This window comes from Amblyomma mixtum, chromosome 7 (genome assembly GCF_055824585.1).
Source record: "Amblyomma mixtum isolate Tamu chromosome 7, ASM5582458v1, whole genome shotgun sequence".
NCBI lineage: Eukaryota > Metazoa > Arthropoda > Arachnida > Ixodida > Ixodidae > Amblyomma > Amblyomma mixtum.
In genome coordinates, this window is record NC_143018.1 from 13845958 (window position 1) to 13869420 (window position 23463).

At 47.3% G+C, this 23463-nt stretch overlaps 1 long non-coding RNA gene across 1 annotated transcript in view; it reads right to left on the reverse strand.

Moving 5' to 3' along the window:
• Positions 1–1310: 1310 nt before the first annotated feature.
• Positions 1311–23463, reverse strand: part of LOC149335075 (uncharacterized) — a 43078-nt gene continuing 20925 nt past the window's right edge. Inside the window, exons 2-4 of the long non-coding RNA XR_016284468.1 lie at positions 21024–21130; positions 8402–8612; positions 1311–1440 (exon numbers count right to left, since the gene is read on the reverse strand). This is a non-coding gene — a long non-coding RNA (uncharacterized LOC149335075). The remainder of the gene's footprint in view (positions 1441–8401; positions 8613–21023; positions 21131–23463) is intronic.

Consider the following 23463-nt stretch of genomic DNA (forward strand, 5'->3'; position numbering starts at 1 on the left):
ACTTTGCTTCTGTAACCCAGTTTACCTCTGTACATACGTGTAGATATAATGCTTCCTTTGACCTTTCTACACCTGGCCATCTTGCTTATTGATCGCCGAATCGTCAACGATTGGAAGGGTCTGAGCCCTTCCGAAGAAGTCAACGGACCATCAAGAAATTACTCGCATCGTCTGCGTAACACCTAAGTAATGTTCAAGTCTAGCAAGCGAACAGGAGTTCACAATCTGTAGCAGGGTGCTGTAAGTGGCGATCAAATACGTGTACTTAGGGCAGGTAGTAGCTGCTCATGAAAGGGAAATAACTAGAAAAATAAGAATGGGGTGGAGCGCATATGGCAGGCCCTCTGAGATAATCAACGGCAATTTAACATTTGAGACCGCACCAGAAAAGCGTTCAGCTTAAGTTAAGGAAAACGCGGCGAGCTATGGAAAGAAAAATGATAGGTGTAACGTTAAGACTCCTGAAGCAGGAAGAGTGGGTGAGGGAACAAACGCGGGTTAATGGCATCCTAGTCGGAAGCACAAGGAAGAAATGGGCTTGGGCACAGCATGTAATCCGAAGGCAGAATAACCGGTGGTTCTTAAGGCTAATGGAGTGGATTTCAAGAGGAGGCAAGTGTAGCAGGGGCGGATGAGATGAAGAATTTTCCGGGGATGTGGTGGCCGCAACCGGCAAAGGACAGGGTTAATTGGAGAGACATGGGAAATGCCTTTGCCCTGCAGGGGGCGTAGTCAGACTGATGATCAAGCGTCCTTACGACGCACACAGCAAGCCAAGCACCGCGCTTTGATACAATAATATATATATCGTAAAGACTGGAAGACGTCTATAGCAGCTGCACAGCTACCATAGTCCTCCATAAAGTCAGCAATAAAACTCTAATAAGGAAGGGCGTCAGGCAGGGAGACATGACTTCGCCAATGCTATTCAGGGCCTGTTTACAGGAGGTATTCCCAGACTTGGATTAGGAACAGTTGGGGATGAGAGTAAATGTAGTATACATAAGTAGTCTGCGATCCACAGGTGTCACTGCCTTGCTAAGTCACCCAGGAGATGAAGTGAAAAGCATGATCAATGAGTTAGACAGGCAGTGTAAAACGGGTCATGAGTGGGTAATAACTAGAAGAATAAGAATGTGGTGGAGCGCTTATGGCAGGTTTTCTCAGATCATGAGTGGCAATTAACGAATATCCCAATTGGTACAAGGCGCAAAGGTGGACAGGACGAACGAAGAACGAACACGGACAAGGGGGGCGGGATAAATGAGAAAAGAAGAAAACTTTATTGTAAGATAAATTTGGGGCACACCCCAGGGTCCCCGCTGCACTCAAGTGTTATGATCCGAAGGTCCATAACTCTGGCAGCCGGGCCGGGTCCTCCGAGCGCAGCAGGGTCTCCCATGTCTTGAGGTCCTCTAGGTCCCGCGGGGGAGGGTCCGCCTGCAGAGGCGAAGGGCTCTGGGCATAGGGAAAGAATGTGTCTGTAGTCTGTACCAGAGTGTTGCTTGTTTGTTATCTAGGGAGGGGGCAGAGCTGGCGTGAGGCCCTGTAAGCCTGCGTCAGCTCGCTGAACGAGTGCTTGCGCTCCTTCGTGAATCCCCGATCCGAGGTCACCTGAGCCCGGGCTAAAAGGTTGGCGGCCTCGTTTCCGGGATTCCCAGAGTGCGCAGGCACCCATATCAGCTCCACTTGGCGGGGTGGATCGGGCGAATCCAGTATGCCAAAAGCAGGGACATCGACTCGGTCTAGAGCAAAATTTAGAATCACGTAAAATGTACCGGGAGTCCGTGCGGGTGATAGCAAGCGCAATAACGCTTTCTCTGCAGCCTATGGGGACGTGTCTGGAGGGTGGATGAAGAGGAGTCCACCACAGCTGCTGTCGCTTAATCACCCGTGCAGGCAGCGTCCACCCATACGGCGTCCGGCTCGGAGCCGTACGCTCGATGGAGTGCCTTCGCACGGGCTCTGCGGCGCTGCTCATGTGGGATGGGTGCATATTCCTCGGAGCTTCTTTCACTGTTACTTGAGGCAATGGGACGGTTTGGTTTGTGAACTTTCGAGGAGGTAGAACCACCCGGGGACTGGTCTGGCCGGTTTCGTAATTTTAAACATATCCTGGGACACCTTTTGTTTTTGAAGGTGAGATCTTATCTGATTGTTAACGTCGATTTCGAAGTCTCCTATGGGGTCGCTAGTGAGTTCAGTGTAAAAATGTGTATTTTGGAATTGTCAGAAACCTTCTCTTAAGTATGCAGTCTTGTCCTTAACAACGATAGAGTCAGGGTTTGGCGTTTGTTGGATAAGAGGTTGTTGTGGACTGCTTTTGGTTTTGATTTTAAATATGATGATAGGATATGCTGTTGAATGCCAGTGATGTACATATGTAAATGTTTACCTCTGTGTTTGTTTGGAATCCATGATTTGCGGGTGTCCCTGGTATGTTCATTGCACGGTCCGTTTCGCGGTTCTGGAAACACTCACGCAGGCGTAATTTCCACGCGAACCTGTTTGGATCCTGGTATAAATGAAACTGACTGAATTTCTCCCGTCATCGGGTTGAAGGTTAGACCCGTAGAGGGTAATTCTCATTCCGAAGATTTGAGTGGCAGGCTAGATATGTGCACCACGTTATCAAATCTAATGGAAGACTGGCTAGTAATAGTCGCGCAGTTCTTCTCAGTGCTGACGTGTTTCTAGCAGGAGGCAGGGAACGGGGCACTGTTGTGACACCAGCCTGCCTGGGCTTCCTAAGTACTTTAGTTCTTCGAATTTCGTTTGCTTAATTATTTCTGTCGCCGTGAGATCTGGTTAGCGACGGGTATGTTCCAATTCGGTAGTTTTTCGTTGACTGTGCCGTATAAGTAGGTCTGCAATGCATATTGAACGGTCGCGTAGAATACCTGTCTAATCAAGCTTCTCGTTGGCATTAAGAGTGGTCATCGCCGGGGTTAGTTGCAAGCGCAAACCATTTGGTACGTTTCCCTCCCATCATCATCATCGCCCATTCTCGTCTTCGGAGGTGTGGCCGCCATTCTTGCAGTTTGTGAATAAGGGTATTTCACCTAAGACTGTACGCAGTTTTTAAGAATATTTTTTTTAAGCTAGAGGAGGGCTTCTACCCGACCGCACCTCGTGTCAATAAAAATCGGGGGTTGCGTAAAAAAAAAAAATCGTGTCATGCCAGACGTTTGCCGCGGAATGTTCCGGACGATGTCGTACGATTATGAGTTTCGTGCAGCATAAATTCACTATTATTACTATTAGTATTGATCGATTAAGTAGTTGAAACAATTTAAATAAAAATGCAAAATGTGTTCAAATGGCGCCAAACTTCCCAGAATGGAAAGCCTAACCAACTATATGCTATCGCGCCACCTTCAAGGTGGAGCTCAAGTGTCCTCTGCAATTTCTTATTCGGCTTAGGAATGTTAGCGGTGTAGCGGCTTTTATCTTGCAGTATCAATCGGCATGCTGCTGCAGGTACCGTAGAAGTCCGCAACAGTAACCAAGCACCGACAAGACATCCGAAAGGCACCACGTACGCTTTTTTTTACTGGACGTTTTGTTTTCCATGAACGTTCATGAAAAACCAAACGTCCAGTAAAAAAAAGGATGTACACGTGGTGTCTCTCGGACGTCTCGTCAGTGTGTGGTTGCTGCTGACTTCTGCGGTGCCTGCAGCAGTGTGCGCACTCCTCCTGCGAATTCGGAACGATGAGCGGAAAAAAAAGAAACCTCCTCCCTCGGGGACACCTCCGCAGGAGCAACGGGCATCCGCCCTCTGGATACCCGGGGGACAGCGAGAAGAAGAGCTGTGCTTTTAAGCACAGATCCTCCCCTTGTCCTCCACACACGGCGGCCGAGCTGTGACGCTGGTAGGATCACCAGGCACCGTTTTTTCTAGAGCGATCCGCTGTGCCAGCGCTGGGAATCGAACCAACGTCGGTGGGGATATTCGCCCAAGCATTGCCAACTGGCGCGCTAACCACTCGGCTACCGTGCGGCTCTGGTTTTTGACGGCGTCCGCGAGTGCTGATAGAAGGGAAGCAAAGCAGGCCGAAACTGAGCATGCGCGGGGGATGCCGTTACCTCGTGATCGGGCGTGGCAGCAGAAACGTGCTACGCGTCGACCGTGGAGTGGCCGCACTGGCGCAGAAGTGCGATAGCGCGTGGGGCAGTTATGGGCAGTATCGAAGACACATGTATCTTCGATGCTATCTTTCGATACATTTTGTGTATCGGTATTAGGCATCGCGTGCTGAAAAGTAGAGTATCGGAGTAGCGGTATCGAAAATACATTTTTAGTGTATCGTGTATTTTACGACACTCGATACAAAAAAAAAAGCTGTAAAAGCCCTCTCTCAGGCGGTAGCATAAGAGGGGCGGCATCACCTTCGCTGCTTTTCAGCCAACTCCCAAGCTGCCACTTCTGGATCGGCGTTTCTGCGCCGTCCGACTGTCTGCCGTCCCATTTCAGTGCCACTGCTCGTACGTGTTCCTAGTGTGCGGTATACGCCAGTAGCCCTCGCCGCGTTACGCGCGGATAAGCAGCAGCTATGGCTGATGAACTTCGGTGTGCCATCTTGGATGGAAAATATTTCACTGTCACGTCATCTGATGAGGACAAAGTCAAGGCCATGTGCTCATTTTGTAAAAGAACAATCAGCGGTACCTACTCCTCGACTTCGAATTTAAAGCTGCACCTTAAGGTACATAAACTTTCATAGCTTTACTGTTTTCAACGTCTTAATATTTGAGATATTAACTGTCACTCATGTGATGAAACTAGGCGCTGGACATTTCAGCTAAGCGAAAAAAGAAACAGCTGACAGAAGAAGCTGTTGTCGACTATGTCAGCACAGCACAAGCCGCGCATTCTTCTGCACGCAAGGCAGTAGGATCATCGGCGCATTCTTTTCATTTGAAGAGACAAGCGGTATAACCAGCCGTAGCTCTCAGGAGGCGTTAGTGAAGCTCCAGTTTCTCAATTATTTACAAGATCCTCGAGTTGATGTGGCTATGCTTCATTCTTATCCACTGATAAGAGGCGCCTTCGTCAAGTATAATGCTGCGACGTGCTCGTCTGCTCCTCAAGAGAGGCTTTTTTCGTTTGCCTCCCTTATAGCGCGCCCACATCGCGGGGTTCTTTCGGACCGGCGGTTTGAGCAAATGCTGTTACTTAAGACCTTCAAGTAAGCGTAACGAATACTTTTTGCCTAATAAAAACGTGCAGCCATTTTACCTGTTGTGTTCATTCTAGCTTTTCAAGAATAGTTTTCAGCTTCAGAAGTTTGTTATCGCAGTACTGGCAAACTAACTGTTCGGTTCCCAAGCGCACGGAGCTTGCATCATTTAGTTTGATCAAAGGCACAGGCCATCGGGTAAGTACTCTATAGTATCGAACCGAAAATAGAAAACGTGTCAGGTTTATTCATATAGCCAAGTGCTCACAGATTGGTTCGTATGAGGAACTTTGGATTAAGTGATTTTTCGCTAGGCTGCTTACGGAAGCGATCGCTTAAACATATATATATGGATTTAGTCCAAATTAAAGTTCTAACAAGGCAAACTGCGCAGATAGCGGAGCTTCAACAGATCCATGCGGTCGGATTCGTTTATGAGTCCTTTCAGGAAAAGTGCTCTGTACAAATACACTAAAGGTTACAGAAACCACGCGTACATTTCCTAAGGTCGCCAATTATATTACCGGCATTATTAGACAGTGATTTCAGATATGTAAACTTCGTTAGTCGGAATACAACCTGTATTATATTTGATATTTTAGTGATGTATCGAAGTATCGACGATACAGTATCGAGTATCTGTATCGAAAATCGATATCGATTCTGTATCTTGTATCGGTATCGGAGATACAATTTTTAAAGGTATCGAGTATCGTATCGAAGATACTATTTTGAAGCATCTTGCCCACCCCTGGCGTGGGGCACCAGCCCCGTCATGGTATTTCGTTCGTGCAGATGAAAGAGAGTTGGGAATGCGAAAGCCGCAACTTGAAACTGGAGCGGTGCCACGTAAGCGCTGATGGCACCAACATGGCATGGAGTACATCACTGTACACATTCCCCCAAAGCGTTGAAGCACTGTGTACGTATTTGTGTACTGTTTATTAAATATGATACAGATTTCTGACCCTCAAACCCGGACCCAAGGGGAAAAAATAGCGCGAGAAATGAACGCTCAGACAGAATCGTGTTGCACTAACCCAAAGAGACAACGAAACAGGAAATGGGCAAATTAGTTGAAAGAGACCAGTGTATACTGTGTGGTGTCTGAAATGGAAAGTGAAGAGTGTATACTGATAACATGAAACCTATTACTCGTTCTAGTGTCTCAACTGGAAGGTGAAGAGTTTATACTGAATACATGAAACCCATTACACTGTCTAGTGTCTGAAATAGAAAGTGGACAGTGTATCGAACTGATCGAGAGAGACCAGCAACACTGAATACATGAAACCGATCACACTGTCTAGTGTCTGAAATGGAAAGTGAACAGTGTATCGAACTGATCGAGAGAGACCAGCAACACTGAATACATGAAACCGATCATACTGTCTAGTGTCTGAAATGGAAAGTGAACAGTGTATCGAACTGATCGAAAGAGACCAGTAACACTGAATACATGAAACCGATCACACTGTATCGAACTGATCGAGAGAGACCAGCAACACTGAATACATGAAACCGATCATACTGTCTAGTGTCTGAAATGGAAAGTGAACAGTGTATCGAACTGATCGAGAGAGACCAGCAACACTGAATACATGAAACCGATCACACTGTCTAGTGTCTGAAATGGAAAGTGAACAGTGTATCGAACTGATCGAGAGAGACCAGCAACACTGAATACATGAAACCGATCACACTGTCTAGTGTCTGAAATGGAAAGTGAACAGTGTATCGAACTGATCGAGAGAGACCAGCAACACTGAATACATGAAACCGATCACACTGTCTAGTGTCTGAAATGGAAAGTGAACAGTGTATCGAACTGATCGAGAGAGACCAGCAACACTGAATACATGAAACCGATCACACTGTCTAGTGTCTGAAATGGAAAGTGAACAGTGTATCGAACTGATCGAGAGAGACCAGCAACACTGAATACATGAAACCGATCACACTGTCTAGTGTCTGAAATGGAAAGTGAACAGTGTATCGAACTGATCGAGAGAGACCAGCAACACTGAATACATGAAACCGATCACACTGTCTAGTGTCTGAAATGGAAAGTGAACAGTGTATCGAACTGATCGAGAGAGACCAGCAACACTGAATACATGAAACCGATCACACTGTCTAGTGTCTGAAATGGAAAGTGAACAGTGTATCGAACTGATCGAGAGAGACCAGCAACACTGAATACATGAAACCGATCACACTGTCTAGTGTCTGAAATGGAAAGTGAACAGTGTATCGAACTGATCGAGAGAGACCAGCAACACTGAATACATGAAACCGATCACACTGTCTAGTGTCTGAAATGGAAAGTGAACAGTGTATCGAACTGATCGAGAGAGACCAGCAACACTGAATACATGAAACCGATCACACTGTCTAGTGTCTGAAATGGAAAGTGAACAGTGTATCGAACTGATCGAGAGAGACCAGCAACACTGAATACATGAAACCGATCACACTGTCTAGTGTCTGAAATGGAAAGTGAACAGTGTATCGAACTGATCGAGAGAGACCAGCAACACTGAATACATGAAACCGATCACACTGTCTAGTGTCTGAAATGGAAAGTGAACAGTGTATCGAACTGATCGAGAGAGACCAGCAACACTGAATACATGAAACCGATCACACTGTCTAGTGTCTGAAATGGAAAGTGAACAGTGTATCGAACTGATCGAGAGAGACCAGCAACACTGAATACATGAAACCCACTACACTGTCTAGTGTCTGAAATGGAAAGTAAACAGTGTATCGCACTGATCGAAAGAGACCAGTAACACTGAATACATGAAAGCCATCACATTGTCTAATGCCTCAATTGGAAAGTGAAGAGTGTATACTGATCGAAAGAGACAAGTAACACTGAATACATGAAACCCATTACACGTTCTAGTGTCTTAAATGGAAAGTTAAGAGTGTATACTGATCAAGAGAGACCAGTAACACTGCCTAGTTCCTCAATTAGAAAGTGAAGAGTGTATACTGATCGAAAGAGACCCGTAACACTGAATACATGAGACCCATGACACGTTCTAGTGTCTGAAATGGAAAGTGAAGAGTGTATACTGATCAAGAGAGACCAGTAACACTAAATACATGAGACCCATGACACGTTCTAGTGTCTGAAATGGAAAGTGAACAGTGTATAATGAATAAATGAAACCCATCACACTCTGTCTAGCTCGTGCAATACTACGCACTCCTGCAAATTTGAAGTGGTCTCGTGCGATGGCGCTGCCGTTGCAGCCTTGTGTTCCTTGAAGTCCCTCATATCCTGCTGTCCCTTCATGCAGGTGTGGAAGAGCCCGGCAGGCTGGGTAGTTGCCCCACCACGACCAATGTAGGAGTCCACGCACCTCCTTGTCCTCGGCCTGGGGCTGCATTCTCCGCTGCTCCCATCCGTGCCACTGCCTGCGACGGTAGAGATTACATATGGTCGTTACAACTCCGATGATGCATACCTTATTCAATGCCCGTGACACTGCGATTATTAGTATGGCATCACCTCTGTGCGGTAGGCCACGCACATGCCAGAAAATGTCTGCCATGCACGAATCATTAACTATCAGGAGGTTACGTACGTTTCGCTCACAGAAGCAACGCGTCTTTGGGGGCGACGTTATCGACAGGTTCCTTCCCGACCTTGTCAGTCTCTGCGATACAGGGCGCCGAGAATCCCTCCAACCCTCCAACGCTGTTGCGTGCTACCGTATACGTGCGCTAAAGCATCCCACAAATATTTGGCTTGCGCTTCTACACCTACAACAAAGCCGTCCCGTTCAAAAGGTTCGCGGCCGTCTTGCCCCGCCGCGCGGACACTTTTTTCACCGCCGAACATCTCACCGATCGTGTTTCCAGTTGCGGCTTTCGCATTCCCAACTATCTTTCATCTACCACGCGCTATCTTCCGCGCCAGTGCGGCCACGCCCGGCCGCGAGATAGCCGCATTCCCCGCGCATGCTCACTTTCGGTCTGCTTCGCTCCCATTCTATCAGCACTCGCGGACGCCGCCAAAAACCAGAGCCGCACGGTAGCCGAGTGGTTAGCGCGCCAGTTGGCAATGCTTGGGCGCATATCCCCACCGACCTTGGTTCGATTCCCAGCGCCGGCACAGCGGATCTCTGTGAAAAAAACGGTGCCTGGTGATCCCACCAGCGTCACAGCTCGGCCGCCGTGTGTGGAGGACAAGGGGAAGATCTGTGCTTTTTCGCACAGCTCTTCTTCTCGCTGTCCCCCGGGTATCCAGAGGGCGGATGCCCGTTGCTCCTGCGGAGGAGGTTTCTTTTTCTTTCTCATCGTTCCCAATTCGCAGGAGGAGTGCGCACGCTGCTGCAGGCACCGCAGAAGTCCGCAGCAACCACACACTGACGAGACGTCCGAGAGACACCACGTACACGCGCTCCTTTTTTGTTTTTTTTTTTCTACTGGACGTTTCGTTTCTCAACGTTCATGAAAACCAAAACGTCCAGTAAAAAAAAAACGTACGTGGTGCCTTCCGGATTTCTTGTCAGTGTTTAGTTGCGGCTGCGGACTTCTACGGTACCTGCAGCAGCCTGCCGATTGATACAGAAATGCATCCGAAAACGAAACGTACACGCTTTTTTTTTGTTCCTATAATTTGTTTTAAAACAACGCTCTCATATCCTGATGTTCCATAATAACAAAAAGATAAAATGCGCTTACGCTGTGTCTTTCGCATGCCTGCCCAGTGTCTGCTTGCTGCGGTCTTTTACGGCACCTGCAGCAGCGTGCCCTTTCGTATAACAATATCTAGCACCTTCATAACAGTACGGCATATACATCGGCTGCGCTCCTCATTGTCTCTCTCTGCACTGTCAACATATTCGTGTATTGTGTTGTTGCTGTATTAGCGCGCACACTGCACAACATAAAGTTCACTAGCTCTTGTTATTGCTTTCCCAGTACGTCCATATCGCCTTGCTACAACTGAGCAACGTAAGGTGAAGCCTGCAGACAGTCATTGCGAATGGCTCACCACTTCCAATTATCACAGTCCGTTGCAACTGCCGAATTGATGATCGTTTGCGACAATCCGGTAAGTGGAACCGTTAACACATAGCGAGTCTTCTCTACTTACTGACCCCAGTCTTGAGTGCGCTACGTAGTTCTACATTGTGGAGTTTACGCGGTGCTACAGCAACATTGCATGTCACAAACATGGGAAAAGTGCAGACAGACACGATGAGGACCGCAGTCACTGTAAACAATTTTCCTTTTATGAAGATGATTTTATATCGTTATACTAATAGGCCTGCCACTGCAAATACCATAATAGACCGCAGCGAGCATACATCCGAAATACACTACACATAGACCTTTTTTTTCTTACGGGACAACCGGATGTAAGAGCATGCCAAAAAATTATCCGGGAACAAAAATTAGACGCGTACGTCGCGTTTCCGGATGTTCGGTCGATGCACGCTCGCAGCTGCCTTCCACGGCACGTTCGGCAGTTCCCCGCTGAAACTGCTCATGCAGCGCAGTCGTCCGCATACACCGTATGTTTGATTTGGCCCGTGGAAACTCGTTTTTCTCCCGCCGACGTTCCGCCGCTTCGATTTTGCAGTTTCTGCATATTTTAATCTCCATACCCAGTCAAAAAAAAAAAAACAATTGCAACCAGTTGGTTCCAGTTGTGTTTTTATCCCCCGACCAATTGGACCCATTAGGCCAGGCAGTTATTTCACCCAGAAAATATTCACAAAATATGCTATGTTCATTGAGAGGGGTAGCTAAATAATTGTGAATAATATGCTCTAGGATCTTGGATAAATATTTCTACAACTTAGCATATTGTAATGTGCAAAAGGAAAACTGATTGATGAGGACAGCAGGGAGATGCTGTGCCAATCAGCATTTTCTACGGAATTGAAATTAACATGTTTTTATAGAAATCAAAGCCAACACGCACACATACATCACACACAAGCAACACTGCACACTCAGGCACTAGTGGCATATATTAGCTCAATATGTACATCCAGAGAACATACTTCAGCTCCAACTTATATACCCCATTTGTGAGGCTCTCATGCTGGGGACAGTGGCGCTTGCCCACTGAGCGCAGTTATTTAATTTAATGGCCAAAATTTGTTGGCCCACAGCGTCGAGGGTAACCGTATTTTCGAAATTATAAAAACTGATATAGAGGTTACGATAGGCTACAGTCGTCTCATTAATTAACCAGCCCACTAGTAATAGTTAAGGTAGCCAATGAATATTTGTTAATAAGCCAGTATTAGCGGCATTCTGATGTACTACTCAGCTCACAATTCTAAGCGGAAAAAAGTGCTCTTCTAACTCAATGATTTCATTTTTTTGAAATTCTGGAAAGTCTTCGGTGAAACGCCCTGTGTGCAGGCGGGGACACCTCCAAGTCCAGAGTCACACACCACACTAATGGCCTAGCCTTCTAATACGTTTTCTGCGTACAGTCGTCCACACACCTGTTGAGAGCACTTGCATCATTTACCAGGGGCCTAGGACTAATACTTCACCTTCCTTCACCTCGTACATGCTCTCTATCAGCAAATCCTTCTTTCTCCGTGGTAAGTACCCGAGAATGTAACATTAACCAGATTGCTGGAAGGACCGTGTACAACGGCCCGTCGATGTCTACGAACAAATCGCTCGAAAGGACACAGTGGAACACCAGCTACCAACTTCAGTTGTAGATGATAAAACAAGCAGCTGACCGACGAATCTCTGCCTTTACATCTCACATACTAGGCGCTACAGTTATTCCTCAAAGAGAGCATATTTCGTGCTAGATTGTCCTATTTAGGCCTAACAGTTTCGCAGTACCTTCCGCTCTATACCGGTCTGTGTGTATCCGCAACAGTCAATGCAAGAACAATGGCCATTTCTTTTTTTTCGCTAAAGTTCATCCTGCCTTCGAAATCGAATTGCTCAGGCAAGGGAACTCTCGAAATATAAGATAGCCCTTTTGTGCTTTTCGTAATACTCACTCTTCACCGAAGGCACAGCCGTGCACTTTTCGAAAATTCAGTTCGGAGATGACACTTAGACTGACCCGATTATTCGGGCTCGTTGCTGTAGAATTTCCGAAATGGAAACACCAACTTTGACAAAACGAACACTTAGTTACAGCTATTTTATTCTTCAGGCGGGAAAGGCATTTGTAGCATAGCGTTACTAACAACTTTATTTTCAAGCAACGATGCTCCTCAAGGATGGGCTCTTACTTGTGGAACACACTATGATTCTGGGCCTCACGGAGAGTTCCTTCCACTGGCCAGGTAGGTGGGCAAACACTTTACTGATGAACCGAGTGAGGGAAAGCGTTAGGGGAGGTTTGATTGCCTTGGTACTTAATCCCGGGAGGCGGTCATCAGTCCGTGAGTTCTGGCGACCTTCTCCGCGCATTCTACCAGCCTCTGCTGCGAGACCGCGATCTCCTAACCTTCTAGGTCTGTGAGGTTCCAGCGAGATTGTGGTTGGAGTTCTCGGCATATGTAGAGTATACGTTCAAAGTTTTCTCTAGGAGCCCCACAAAGAAAGCATTCGTGTTTGTATTGACCCGGGTTTATTAAAGGCGGAATGGATCTGTCCCTTTGAAAAATTCCTGATTGTGGTTTTGGAGCCGCTTATTATCAGTGTGTCATTGGAAGATGATATGGCCGCCTCTTCGTCTTCGAGGGAAGTGGTTGCCCTTATCGAGCCCGAGGCTTTGTGTTTTAGGTGATATGACACCACGCTTAGGGCGTAGGCTAGGTTGCATGTATATTCTGCCGCGTCTGCATGCACTGCGCCTTCGTTGTCCGTGTGTTCTTTATACACGACTTTGGCGCGTGCTGCGCATCCTTCCCGGTTGTGAGTTGGGTGGATGATTAGGTTTTCTTTGATTTGCTTAGGACTTCTGTGGGAGTTGTCCAGAGGGGGAGCCGTTGGTTGAATCTTTAATGCGGCTAGGATGTGTCTGCGCGTGTTTGTGGAGGATAGTCAGTCCAACTGTGCTGTGCGGTGGGCTTCAGTCAGTTCTTGTGGAGTGTTATGGACCCCCATGCGGAGGAGTCTGTTGGTTGAAGTCCCTTCAGAGAGATTTAGAGCCGATTTGTAGGCGTGTCGTATTAGCACGTTTGCTCTTTCCTCTTCTATCTTTGTGAGTTGAAAAATAAGGCAGTGAGTATAACATTTTCAAGGGGTTTCCATTTTTGTGGCGGTCCGCGGTCTGGTGGAGCAGCGGAATTCGGTCAGCGAGTATGCAAGGCCTATACAGGCCGCACACTCCGCTGCTGCTTGGAGGGTTTCATCCATTTGCCGTGGACGTCTGCGTAGAAGTGGGATCCGCTCTAATTTTCGCCCCATGGGTATGAGGGTGATGTCGAAGAGTAGTGGGGACAAAACTGAGCCTTGATGTGCGCCCCCGATTTCTAGGGCTAACGAGGGGAATTCCCTGGACCCAAACCATGTGTCCGCCGTCCTGTTATTCAGAAAGCCAGTTATATACGCGTGTGTTCTAGTTCTGCTCTCCACGATTTCCGTTTCCCGATTGCTCGGAACTCGGGATGTGGGACTTCCGACGTCCTACGTGAGTGTATTCACCCAGTGCGCAAGGTTCACTATCATAGTAGGAGATTTCTTCCGCACATTACAGAATTTATCCCGCTCTGTGATTTTTAGTTGCCTTTTTACACAGGGGGAGAATGACTTCAGTGCGAAGGTTGTTTGAATGATGTAGTGGTTGCTGCCTAGGGAGGTCTACGTGTTGGTTCACCGACACTGTGGGATTGGGTTGGTGTTTAGCTGCGCGTGTGCTGTTGCCTATCGTTAATGGGTTAGGCCCCCATTTCGCATAAATGTCCAGAGTTGCGATTCCTTTCTGCAGTTGGGCTTGACACCCCAGCTTACGTGTCTTGCGTGAAAATCTCCTCGGGCTTTTCGCAAGGATAATTAGCACTTTTGTAATGACCGCACGGCGGGGGCTTCTTCCGCTTTGGGAAGGAGCACTATCAAGGACGGAGGGGGAGATGCAGCGGTTTGTCTGGTGTTGCCATCAGGCCTCGCTGTATTTTGAATCCAGTGTACGTTGAGGTGGAGGGCGGATGAAACGTCTGTTTTTTTAACAAGTGATGATTCGATGGTATATGAGTAGAGCCCACATAGCTTCCTATGCGAATTTGGATGTCCACTCTTCACAAGCATGGGAGAAGAGTTCTCAGGAGAGCGCATGAGCGCGCTGTTTACCAGGTATCCGGGCATGCTAGTGAGGATTACTTCCTGAGTAAGCATACACCTTGATGCGAGAATGCATCGGACGGTTGATGTGTAGTGTTTTATTCCACATAGGCAACTAAGGCGATCATGCACCAAGCACAAGGTATTACGAAAATTTTTCCGCTGAATTTTATAGAAATGTAAAGAATCAGCGGTGGTGTAGGGGGCCTAAAACTTTAGTACAACCTAATGATCACGTAGGAAACAACTACTAAAAATGACTAATAGTAAAAGCTTTTAAGGAGGTTGGTAGCCTCAGCAGCTATCCTTGGCTGGGCAAGATTCTGGAAGCTCCCAACGAATCAAATAAAGACCTTAGCCTTCTTCTCAGAAATGAGAAAGCGGCTGAGTTTTACCAAATAGAAAACCAACGAAGCAGTCGGTGAGAATTCTTCGGAAACAGGCTTGTCTCATTTTGTTAGCAGGAAGTTGTCCGTAATGTGCGTGTGGCCTATGCGGAGGTCACAGAGAACCACTTTGTTGCAACATTCCTAGTGCACACATGACTTCCACTAACCTAATGTACTTTGTTATTTACTTCGTTGTTCCAAAACGACTGCCATTTCTTTTATTAATTTACATTGTACTAAATTCATGCAATCCTTAAACGGTGTACATTGTTTTTTTTTTTTTTCCACGAGCTTCAGCAGTGCGCAAGTGTGCTCTGTCGTTGCCTTTCATTCTGATATAACTCGGGACTCAGCAGAATTTTATGTTTTGCCCTTGAGCTGTGGCTATGGTGTGTCACCAAGTAACGGAGTGATTGCACTTTTCGAGTGAAGAGATGCAAGTACCTTTAGGGAGTCTGTGTAAGTAATACGGTTCGTGAGATTCTCGTTCGCTATTTTTCCGGCAGTGAAAAATGGATACGCACTGAGGAAGTCTTAGGGTTTCTCTCCAATTCCCTCTTACCACTGCGCTTGCTATTTAACCGCCCATTTTTGAACCATGAGTATAAAATGCTACTGTATTTTTTCTTGGAGTGCAATCAATTCTTATATAGTATGTTGCTGCGGAGTTTCTTTTTTACAGAGTGAAACTGCAAATTGCAGGAAAGCTGTAACATGGAGGTGTGCATCTCATCTTTGCGCAATGTCAGGTAATGTGTCCTGTATATTGAGATTTTGGCATATCTCTTCGAATCGCAATACCAGTGGCCCGGTAGCTGGTGAATAATATTCAACAACGACATTTCGCTACAACTGGATAGTAGATATGTTTTGGTAGCGATATTCCTTTACAGACATATGCACAGGTTACAGCGGTTCTTCTGTATCAACAGAGGGTTCATTTGTTTCCGCATAGAGGTTGACTATGGGAGGTGTCCTGTGTGCGCCACATGAGAGCCCTAGGCCTCAGTTTTGTACTCGATCCAATTCTTTAGGGTATGGCAGATCTGCTGAACCGTACACAGTGAACCCATAATCTAATGAGGTACGTACCAAACTGACAGTCGCAGGCGGAGTGCTCAGGTGGTCGCATTTATGATAAGGACATCACCTTTATCTTGTTGCGTTTTGATGAGCAAGTGGTAGGAAAGGTGATAACTCAACCGGCTGGGGATTAGGGGTTCCCCTCTTCGACAAGCCGTGGTTGCATGTAGGAAATCTGCGAATAAAGCCTGCCGTTAATTTCGGTTTTCTTGTCTAGGAGTTCTATATGAAGGTGGCACCCAAAGTGTCTTGTATATTGTGGGAATTTCGGAATGCCGTTTCCTTCCCTGGCCGGCGTGGCGCGCCGTGGGGACGGGGGAAAGCGGACGCTTTCCCCCCCTCCTCACGGGTGAGTAACCAGATGGTCCGCTCGAGAGCGCTGCGCTCTTCCCCAAACTGGTCGCAATGGCGCGCCACCGAAGCGGTCGCTGATTGGCCGAAAGTGACAACGGACAAGTCCGCCGAGATCGGCGGGGACCGGCTGCGGCCGGAGAGAGAACACAGCGAGGGGACGTCAGGTGAATACCTTGCATTTTTCCCTCTGTGTTGTCGTCATCTAGCCCCGTCAGCCGCACGGCCAAGCCAGACGGCAAGGGTCGAAGATCAAGCATCCGGTGATTAGGGAGAATTCAATAAACGTTTGGCTCTGGGCAAACCGTCCTGTTGTGTGTTGTGTCTTTATTCGCATTTCCACTGCGCCGCTGTGAGAACGGTCGCGCGTGGTGTGCGATACTAGGAGCTCGGAGTTCACGGCCTATAGTAAGAACCCCCACAATATATAGAGGCCAGGGGTTTGGTTTGGTTTATGGGGTTTAACGTCCCAAAGCGACTCAGGCTATGAGAGACGCCGTAGTGAAGGGCTCCGGAAATTTCGACCACCTGGGGTTCTTTAACGTGCACTGACATCGCACAGTACACGGGCCTCCAGAATTTCTCCTCCAAAAAAATTCTAGCCGCCGCGGCCGGGAGAGAGGCCAGGGGTGTGTCGCGCCCGACTTAACCTGTTTTTTCAGCGGCGTCCGCTCCGGCGGACGCAGTTGTTGCTGCGACGGGCGTCTTTTTCTTTCCTTTTTCTCTTTCCTCTGATCTTCTAACGCTCCTCTATCTGCACGTGGCAGCGGTGGTGGCTTGGCTCGAGCCAGTAGGCAGGCCCGTGCAATTTCCTTTTCATCTTTCTCTCAGTCACAACAACGTCGTCTTACTTTCGAAGGTGTATGCGTGGGACCCGAGGAAGTTGTCTGATCACGTGAATTTATCATTTGAGTGGAAAACACTTAAGGCCCATATTGGTCAGTTTCGAAGTGATGATACCAACTGTCTATTGTAAAGTATGTTGTGCCTCTCCGATGGAGCCTTTTGTCGTCGGTGTATGGTGCCGCGTGGAAGTCCAGTATGTTAGTGAGCTGACGCTATTTTCAGTAGGAGAGAGGAGAGAACTGCACCTTGCGGAGTGTCACCTTTATTAACCCTCCCCATCCAGAACACTTCACAAGGTGCAGTTCTCACCTTACTGAAAATAGCCGTAGCCCTATCCTGGCCAAACAACTCACCAACATACCTCACCTAGATGGGGAGGGATGATAAAGGTGATGGTATAGTGCCGGCTTGGATGTAGCGCCATATGCGCGACTCACAGCCAGTGGTGGCCATGGTGCGAAGGATATGGTCGTGGCTAAAAGCGTCCAACGCCTTTTAAATATCCAGGGCGAGAACAGCATGTGTGCTTCTTAGAGTGGAATATAGTTTCCTTATGGGATAGTGATGTGTCTTGAGCCGAGGGAATGGGATGAAAGCCAAACAGGTTGTCGGATAGGAATCGTGAGGCTTCTGCAAAGGGTTGCAGTCTGTTGACGACGACATGTTCAAACAGTTTTCCCACGCAACTGATGAGGGATATAGGGCAAAGGTTTCGGAGGATGACTGTCTTGGTGAGTTTGGGAATAAAAGTGATGTGCACATGTTTCCAGGTGGAGGGCAGTGGTCCATCAATTCCTAAAGTGAGGTGACGTCAAGGTTGCGGACGACTCTATGTCATGTGGTCTGGTCCTTGGACTGTAGGGCGGCGTATGGTAATCAGTGATCATTCGACTTCATCAAGGGCGGTGTCTTTGTCGGTTTTCGGCTAAGGCGAAGGGGGCCCAGGGCAAGAGGTTCCGCCCCAACTGATAGAATTATTTTCGCAATGCATATGTCTTGTAGTGTTTGGTTTATGTCAGTGCCCTTTTTGTAGATCAAGGTAGAGAGACGGTTCTCGCAATCACAAAGAGAACAAGGAAGAGAAAAGCCTCAGGGTGCTTGCCAGCGTTTCGACAAGAAGGCATGGCCCAGGTGAACACAGGTCCTCTTGTCGAATCGTTGTCAAGCACCCTAAGACTTTCCCCTTCCTTGTTCACTTTGTGTCTTTTGTAGATCAAATTGGGTAAAACGTTGGGTGTTATGAGTATGGGTTTGGCGGTGGTGGGGTCTAGGAGGGCTCAGAGAGTGGTCCAGGTGCGTTTTGACGCTACTGCAGAAGGAAGCCCAGCTGTTTCAAGAGAGGGTTGCTGCGTAAGTTTCCGCGGCCTATGTGTAGACGGAGATTCGGAGGCAAAGTTAGCGGTTGAGGCGTTGGCGGCGTCCCAGAGATGTACAACGTGTGAGTCTGCCTGTGACGCCGTAGGGACGCCGTGGTGAAGGGCTCGGGATATTTCGACCACCTGGGGTTCTTTACTGTGCACTGACATATCACGGAAGAGAAGAGTGTGGGGAGAAACATTTTGATTTTGAATTGAATGTACGGGTAGTGTTAAAGATGGGGAGGTTGCTGCCGAGATAATCTGGTAGGACACCTGGCTTGATCAAGATGTGTGGGCTTGCATATATAAGCAACGTCTGTGGTGGGGCCCCATGTAACACTTGGTGTGGGTGCACTCACTGGATAACGTTTAAATGGGTTACGACACCATTTTTCAGACTCAAGTTGTTCATTACATTTCGTTCGCTATGCATCTCGGGACAACTGGACAAAATATGAGCTCATTTGGTGCAAAGAGTAATTTCTAATTGAATTTTTGAAACTTCTGCTGTACCGTGTGGTAGTCAGGTAAGACTAACGCGCTCGCGATTCATGACGCCGTAGACCAACGCTCACGTGCTCTCTCTCAACTGACCGAGTGAACTGCGCACTCCTCGTAACGAGCGTAGGATAGTGGGTGGCTCGCTGTTCGAGATAGGGGTACCGAGGGGTGAAGTCACGACAGGGGAACAAAGGCAACAAAGGTCCGTGTCCTTCCTTTTTCTGTCTAGTGGCGATCTCGGCGGCTTCACCCTAATGTGTGAAGGTGGTTTTGCAGCGGTTTTCCAGCAGACGGCGGCGCTGTCGGGGAAGCGGCTTAGAGCCGATAACTTCAAATTGCAATCTTTAGCTAAAATGGCGCACGTACACTCCTGCTTCTTTTTTAAGTATGCATAACAACGGTCATTGCTAGAAACCGCAATTTGTTGGGAGATCATGTCATCACCCCTTTAATGTACATGTTGCTTGTTCCAGCGTAAATGCGTTCGGTGTGGAATTCTTCTGTCTGAATGTATTGTTGGACTCTTTGGTTAATGGTATATGGTGTACGTGAGGTTGGAGATGAGCCTGTGGGTTCTGAATGGCCTTTGGGGTGGGGGTGGGGAAAGCTGTCTGGAACACGTATACCTTCGTGCGTGTCCCACTGACATGCATTGACGGATGAATATGTGAGCAGCGCATCCGTCAAACTCACCAAGAAAGAACACGCCTATATGATATCACAACAGCCATAGCGGTGTGTGCCCACCCTCCGCCATTCCTACAAAAGTTTTTCTCGCCTAAAAAATAAAAGGTTTGAAGGCAAGCGCTCGTTCTGTTTGTCGTCTCTCTGCTCCAGGCCTTTGTGTCAAAGTTATCGCTTCACTGCAAGAACCACACACAAGCATGATTGCTCTCTTATTATACCAAAAACAGGTTTCCTTGTGATACTTCATAAATATTATGGCTGCACCACAGCTGTGACAGTATGCATGACGAGCACATACTATAGACATAATAAAAAAACTGCGCTTTCCGCGGTCCTATCGCTACTCGCCCCACTGTCAAAGTTTGTGCTTCGTCTACAGACCATTGAGTAAACGCTGCTGCAGTCTCGCGTGGGCTGAAATGAGTGAACTGCTGTCCGTGTGCCTGCCTTCGGTGAGCGGTGCCATCCGAAGCTGCACTTGGAGCTACGTGGAGCACTTGGAGCTACGCGCTCGTGTACAGTCGTGACCTGGGCAAATTCGTTACGAGGGCTTCAAACAGCAGCCTCTTGGCAGCCCTGACGTCACACTTTTCCACAGCACATGGTTAGCTCGGTGCGAGCTACTGCAGCTGCGTCGGCGCGTCTTTTCAGTAAAGCAAGTGTGGATAGCATCGTCGCTTGTACACTATATGGTAGCACTTGAGAGAAAACGCTCATTCTGTTCGTCGTCTCTCTGCCCCTGGTACTCGTAGTTCTGTGAAAATTAGTTTTTCGTTTGCAAAAATCACACTGACAAGCATGATTGGTCCATTAATACACCGAAAATGGCTGCGTTCTGAAAGGTCATAAACGTATGGTTACAGCACAACTGTGACAGTATAGGGAGTGCATACTAAACGCATCCCAGAAAAAATTGACAGGGATTAAACTTGGTTAAACTTACCAGTGCGAAAGCTCTAGCTTTTGGCTGTACCTGCTTGTCTTAGGTCCAAATAGGCTAAGGTCAAATTTCGGGGTGACCCTGGGTCATATTTTGAAAATGACCCGATTCGAATTTGGAGGTCGCCATCGTGTTTGGCCTGGTCAATTGTGGTTGGACATCGGTTTTAGTGCAAAGCAGCCAAGGTTAAATTTCGGGGGTGGCCCGGCCCAAATTTGACCTGACTATGCATTTTTATGCTTAGTTTGATTTAACTTGGCGTCGCTGTTGCTAGGAAACGGTCCAAGAACGAACGTACGTTCGGTGCTGGCAAGCGTATGAGTTTCCGCACTAAAATTTCACTCTACGCAGTCCTGCTGTTACTCGCCCAACTGTCCGTGCTCGTTTTTAGACCGTATAGCTGACGCTGCGGCATTCTCGCGCGGGCTGAAATGAGTGAGCTGCTCACCGTGTGCCTGTCCTCGGCGACGGTGAGCTCTGCTGTCCGAAGCTGCACTTGGAGAACACGTCCAGCACCTTCAGTCACAAAACGCCGCGCTCGCATACAGTGGCAACCTGCGCAAGTTCATTACGGGGGCTTGAAACAGCAGTCTCTTGGCAGCCATGACGTCACACTTTTTCACAGCACGCGGTTAGCCCGGTGCCAACTACGATGCCTCCTTCTAGTAGTGGAAGCACGGATAGCACAGTCACTTGGTGTACTATATGATAGCCTGCGACTTCAATCTGCTGCATTGCAATCTGTAGTATGTAGTATACTTTTGTGACCAGCGAAACAGGACGCCGGGGTGTTTGCTAGGGTAAAAGTTGTTGCAATAGTTCATTATAGTGTGGCGCTGAGGAACTGTGCTAGCCTTTGGAAAGGATACCAATCTCTAGAGGGCATGGGTCCGTGCGGCACAGCTGTGTCGATCGACATGGCCACTTTCCGAGACCGTCTTTCTTTGCTCGGGCCATTTCGTCAACGTCGGCTACAGGACAAGTCTCACACTGTTGAGGACTCTCGGAACATCATTGAAACAAGAGCACTTCAAACCTGTTGCGGGGCCTTCCATGTTCTCAAGAAGATTCAAGCGACTAGTAGTACGCTTCAGAAGAACAGATGGAAAGAAGTGCGTGTTATTTCTTCCCTTAGTGGGGTACAAGCGAAAGCGCTGTAAACAAGCGTTGATTCCTTTGCCGCAGGAAGCGCAGGGGACACTGCAGGGGCCGATGTTTTATTATTGGACACGTCTTCGAATCCTCTCGACGGCCATCACACTTGGCTAGCAGCCTGCTTCCTTGATAGTAAATAGATTGGATACCATGCTAGCGCAACTAAGTAGGACGAGCATTGGTCAGATGGCTTGGCAACTCTTTGGCCACCGTGTACGATCACATATGTTCCATTCGCTGAACACGCAACATATCCCGGCTAAATATACATATATGTTGTGTGGGTCTACTTTTGCGATAGTTTTGTGCTGGATATAACGTTTTAAATGCTCACGACGTGCTTCCGACGATTGACGCCTCTCGCGGCGATTGTTTTTGGCCGGGTCACCACATCGAAAAAGCGTCGGCGTATTCTGCTCGAGCTGCGAAAGGTAAGCGCCAAATTTAACTTAGTGCAAGCACGTCATATGCAAATTATATTTATTTTAAGCTGGAGGACAGGTTTTGAAGCGGCAGCCAGCTTATTTCTCCTGGGCTGCGAAGTCTGCAATCGCCACTTTTCGGACTTCCGTGCGCATGTACTTTGATTCATGCTTCCTGCAAGAGCATGCAACATGGTGACGCGCCAACACTTCTTTTTCCCCGTCCAATTACTTTTCATATTTATGTGCCAGATTTTTTTTTAAATCCTGTCTATTGGCCTAATCGGGAGCAAACTTCGCTGACAAGGCAACGCGTTATGATCTTGCTCTTTGAGATGAAATTAAACAAGTTATTGTACCCCCTGTGCTCTTGCCTTTATGGTGCAAGAACAGATATGCACCAATGAGCCATGTTATTAAAAATGAGTAAACGTAAGAAAGCACTCATTTAGGTTACTTGAGAGATAAAGCAAATTGCGTGTTAGAATGATTAGACCAATAGACCCTGAAAAGCGCATTACAAATTAATTATTAAAAATGCGAAGGTTGTGATTTTCTGATCTAAAAACAAATGAGTTCACTCAAGCTATACTGTATCTTTAAAGTTCTGTCGTTTAGAAGTAGTACCAACGTTCAAAATAGTTGTATTTAACCAAAATATTTCTTGGGGTGTCATATATTGTACATAACTACAAAATTATCCCAAATTCTTGGTCTTCTCTACCGTAATCGGCACATACTCCGAAAGAGTGCGATGCTCCTAATTTATCATTTCCTATTTAATTTTCGCCTTAGTTGCTGCGGTTTGGTTCGGGCGCTACAACTCAGGAAAACTTACGCAAGATACGTATATTACAAAAGAACTTTCTGCGTCTTGAAAACGTCATGCGGTCTTACCATGCGTCTGAAATTTTCCCCAGGTATAGATCCATTTTCATACCTCCCACACTAGCTAGATGGAAAAGAATTCCGTCGTACGCAACAATTGTAATAAATTGTAATAAATTGTAAAGCACGGGGTAAGAATTCAGTTTCTCAAGTACATTGGCTTCTTTTAAAAAGTTAAAAACGCTTGACTTATCAATAAGAGCTTCTTCACCTAAAATCAATGACGGATGAAAAGGGATGTGTTGGTTGTAAAACGGCGTAAAGAACTTGTTTCTCAGCGTTTCAAGTTCTCTGCACGAGATTAAGATGCGAGTTACTGTGAGTTCATCTCCGCATTTTTCACAGGTAGCTTTGTCTTGTTTTGTTAGTAGGAAGTTGTGGGTAAGGTGTGTGTGTCCAATACGTAAACGCCATAAATAACTT